The sequence below is a fragment of the Notamacropus eugenii genome, chromosome X, assembly GCF_028372415.1.
Source record: "Notamacropus eugenii isolate mMacEug1 chromosome X, mMacEug1.pri_v2, whole genome shotgun sequence".
Taxonomy (NCBI): domain Eukaryota; kingdom Metazoa; phylum Chordata; class Mammalia; order Diprotodontia; family Macropodidae; genus Notamacropus; species Notamacropus eugenii.
The window spans coordinates 54,807,585-54,812,146 of NC_092879.1; the positions used below are offsets into that span (position 1 = coordinate 54,807,585).

The 4,562-nt window shown below is 46.4% G+C and overlaps 1 non-coding gene across 1 annotated transcript; it reads right to left on the reverse strand.

Moving 5' to 3' along the window:
- Positions 1 to 330: 330 nt before the first annotated feature.
- TRNAW-CCA (transfer RNA tryptophan (anticodon CCA)) lies at positions 331 to 402 on the reverse strand. The gene has a single exon. It is a non-coding gene; the product is annotated as a tRNA-Trp (tRNA).
- Between the last annotated feature and the right edge of the window lie 4,160 nt (positions 403 to 4,562).

Genomic DNA, 4,562 nt, shown 5'->3' on the forward strand with positions numbered 1-4,562 from the left:
GACCTTTACAAAATTGAAACATCCATGTGCCTATCTGTTCAATGTAGCTCAGATACAGGATTCGCAGATGCTGCCTTTGAACTGAATCGTAAACAGAAACAGGATATATTTGTCTATTTTAATTCAATTCACTAATGGTATGTTAAATGTTGACTATGTGCTAGGCACTGGCAACAAAAAGACATACAGTAGGTGCTTGGTCAGTGGTTGTCTGTTCTTGAAGAGGACCAAAATGACATCGCTATGTTGGGGTCAAGGTACAGCGTTGTCTGACTGTGGCTTGGGTACAAATAATCCGTATGGACAGTTGAGAATTATTGAAAAAAAAATTGACCCCGGCGTGACTCGAACACACAACATTCTGAACTGGAGTCAGACGCGCTACCATTGCGCCACGGGGTCTTCCGATTATGGGGGGTCCCTAAGAACGTACTTCATGCGTACAACGGTGACTTGATGTGCCTTAGAATCCCGGCAACGTCTTTGTTTTTCCTGTTCATTCTCTTGGTTTCACTTCATGCGTTTAAAAACACCATTCTCAGAAGGGGGCCTTAGGCTTCAGCACACTGCCCCAGGGGGCCATGACACACAAAGGGAAAGAACCCCCGCCCTATGGAGAGGATTTCTGTCCTCCTGGAAACTCTCTCCTAAGCTAACGGACAACCTCAGACAATTGCTTGGAGAGGGGGATTTGTCCCTCTTCCCTCGGCCATGTGTGTCTGAGGCAGGCCTTAAATACGGCCTTCTTCACTCTGGCTCTCTCTCTCTCTCTGTGTCTCTGTCTCTCTGTCTCTGAATCTGTCTGTCTCTCTGTCTCTGTCTATCTGTCTGTCTCTCTGTCTCTGTCTCTCTCTCTCTCCGTTTCTCTGTCTCTGTCACCCCCCCCTTCCTGCCCCCCACCTCCCATAGAATTAGAGAAATTTACATCTCGTCCCATGCCTTCATTTGACAGAGGAAGGACTGCAGGCACTTCAGGGGTGCTGACAGATAGCCTCCCCCCTCGCATGCTCGCCCCCACGCCCCAATCGTCTCCACCATTGGCCAGTTGCTCACGTCTCCACACCAGCCTTCCAACCATGCTCTCCCGCCGCCGCCCAGCACGTGCACTTCGGGTCTCCTCTGACAGCGCCAACAGCCTGCAGGGGCTGAGCCTTGGGGTGAAGAGGCTGCTCAGATACTTACTGAGGGAGCCCCAGCGTCTACACCTGGGAGCCTGGGGGCTCGGGAGTCCAGATAGGGGAGAAAAGGGAGCTGTTGGGAGCGCGAGGCTCCCAAGGCCAGCTTCGGTGGAGGCTTATCATTCCCCTGAGTCTGCTAAGGTCCAGAAGGAGCTCCAAGCTGGGGGTGGGGGTGGGGGTGCAGGTGGCAACTGGGAAAGCTCACACAGTGTGAATTACCCTCGGAAATCCTGAAGGTTCCATCACCTCTGGGAGATGACATGACAGCAGCCCCTCTTCTGATTGCTGCATAAGAAGGGGACTCCTACCCCACTCCAGCTCAGACTGACTAGGGGCCCAGGCCTCTGTGGGCCTCAGTAGGTCTCAGGTGAACTCGGCTGCCAACTCCCTTACTCTCATGGAACTGTGAGGAGGAGTGGCTGCCCACTGGGGACCCAAATGGCCAGTTCCACTTGGGCAATGCTCTTTCCTTCCTTCCTTCCTCCCTCTCTCCCTCCTTTCCTTCTGACTCTTAGAATCCTTAGTTCCTTTCAAGGGTCAGCCCATGAGTGCAGGGACAATATCTTCGGTAAATTTTTATCTTGCCCAGCACCCAGCCCAGGGCTATGAGAACATCTAAAAGATCGCTAATATCTTCAGTGTCAGGAACTCCTGCTGTGCTCCCCTGGACCTTAGGTTTCTCATCAGTAAAATGAATGTAGTTAGACTAAATGACCTCAGAAATTCCTTCCAGCTCTAGGTGTGTGTCATCTCAGATCCTAAGGTCTAATATGGGTTAAATTCTATCAGTGACTTAATAGTTATGTCCTTGGGAGCCAGACTGAGGTACATAAAAGGTAGAGTGATTTGCTTAGGAAATTATACTAACATAGTTGGTAAGTGTCTGGGGCAGGATTTGAACACACACCTTTTTGACTTCCATCCCCAAATGTCATCCACTATGTGAAAACCTCTGATTTTTCAAATAGTTGGTGCTTAATAGATGTTTGGTGACTGATTCCTAAAAGGTATGATACCTTGCCAGTAATCTTGGGTACTAGTGATATGCTGGAACACGTGCATTTGAAATATACAGTTGAAACATGCTAACCTTGACATGAATGATCATACAAACAAGGCCTCTATTTACTTAAGATATGTCTATGGAAAACCAATATTTGCCTTCATCAAGTTTTAAGGGAACTGAGGCATAGCAGTTGGCAGGGATACTGGGAAGATGCCTCATACTTAATGGCACACTGATCAATTTTGCTGATTGAATGGGGACTCCAGCCCTCAGAAGGTTGCCAAATGACAGATTAGCACTCCACAGGATCACCAATGGTGCTTGCGCTGGGAAGTCACCACATTAGGTCTTAGACCATGTAAATCATTGGCAACAAATGCAAACATCAGTATAGACTACAGGAAGTCAGGGAGTCGAATTATTACACGAAATGTCTTCCGATTCATAAAATACAAAGAGGCTACACAAAATTATTCTTTAAACCCATACCAGCTCTAGGCTTCAGGTTTTCAGGAATCAATATGGAATAGTCTCTTTTGAATTTAAGGAAGACAGACACAGCTTACACTCTTGGGAGCATTCCTGGATATAACTGACATCAATAAATCAAGGACCCATAGCTTTGTTAGGCCATCAGCCCCCAGAATAGGGGCTCTTTCCATCAACAGTGATCACAACCTAGTTTTTGCCTATAGGCGTAGCGAGTTGCCTGAGGCTCAAAGATGTTAACTGGCTTGCCCATGGTCACACAGAAAGGGGTTTCAAACCCAGATTTTCTTGAGCTGATCCTGGAAGGGATCTAGGGATTTCAAGAGGCAGAGGGGCAAAGGGGTAGCATTCTGGACATGGAGCATGTTCAAGGTCACATAGGTGACAGATGAAATGTCAATTATGGGAAATAACAAGTAAACCAGTTTGTCTAGAAAATAGAGTGCATAATAAGGAAAGTAATGTGGAATTGGTTTAGAAAGATAAGTTAGAGTCAGCCATCACCATTTCATGTGTGTGTGTGTGTGTGTGTGTGTGTGTGTGTGTGTGTGTGTGTGTGTGTGTGTGTGTGTGTAGAGAGAGAGAGAAAAGGAGAATGAGAATCTAGATATGTATATGTATATATATATATATATATATATATATATATATATATATATATATATATATATATATATATATATATATATATATATATATATACACTATAGGGTGTCCATGTCACATGCACATTGAAATCTAAGCACTTAATAGATAATTCTTGGGTTTTTTTGCACTGAATATGGTGACTTTATTGATGGTATATAACATAGGACTCTATACTTCTCTCCCCTCTACTACAGGGGTGCTTTGGGACAAGAGCTATGAATGGGGTACGGCATCCCCATTATAGGAGAAAACATTTGGGATTTGGGCTCCCTATCAATGGAACTCCTCTTTTGACTGGGGATCCGTGGCTTTCCACTTTACTTCTTGGAGGCCATATCCCATGAGGTCTATAAATGTACATATTATCATACCAGGAAATGAGCTTGACAAAATGTTCAGTAAGGGCAGTATCAGCATCAAAAGTGGAAGAGTGGATGTCACTATTAAAGTCACTGGGTACAAACTGGTAGTCTGTGTAGCCCGAGATGCCCTTTAAGGGTTCCTCTAAAGTTTACTTCCCCACTTTCTTGATGTCATCCTATTTGGTAGGTTTCTATAGGTGGCAGGCCAGATCCATAATAGATACATTAGGAGTAGGGACACAGAAGATCATGCCTCTGAGCTCATTCAGTTTAGATATGACTTTGCCTACAGCCTTAGCAGAACCAGTGAAAATAAGGATGATGATTTGGGTTGTCTGCTTGCCACTTGGAGCAAAGTTTGGAAAGTCCCCACCTCCCAGGGGGTGATTTGGCCTGATTGAAGTGCACATACCTCCAGGCAGATACCACTGAATCAACTAACAACTAACCCTGTGGACAGTTGTTTCAGGTGGCAGCCTCAGCTTCTGGAACTTTCACTTCAGACACAGTGTAAGGGCCGGATAGCTGATCAACAGAAGATTCCAGGGCCCTGCACTGCCCAGGATGTGAGGCCTTGGCTCACTGACCAGACATGGTCCCAGGCTGTTGCAGTGGGCTGGAAGAGTGAACATGCATGGTGCCTCTGGTTGCAGAGGGGCAGGCCTTGGTAGCTGTGAACACTGGCAGGAGAGTCCAGTGCCTGGTTTTGCTTCTGGGGCAGAAAGAGGGCTGAGCTCACATGTGTAGCAGCAGAGGGACTAAAGAGAGCAAAAGGTTTGCAGTGACAGTGTTGCTGGCCACCCTGGTCTTGGCTCAGGGCTGGAGAGTTTACTTGAGGTCAGGTCCCTGGATGAAGCTCAGAAAACAACAGGATGAAAA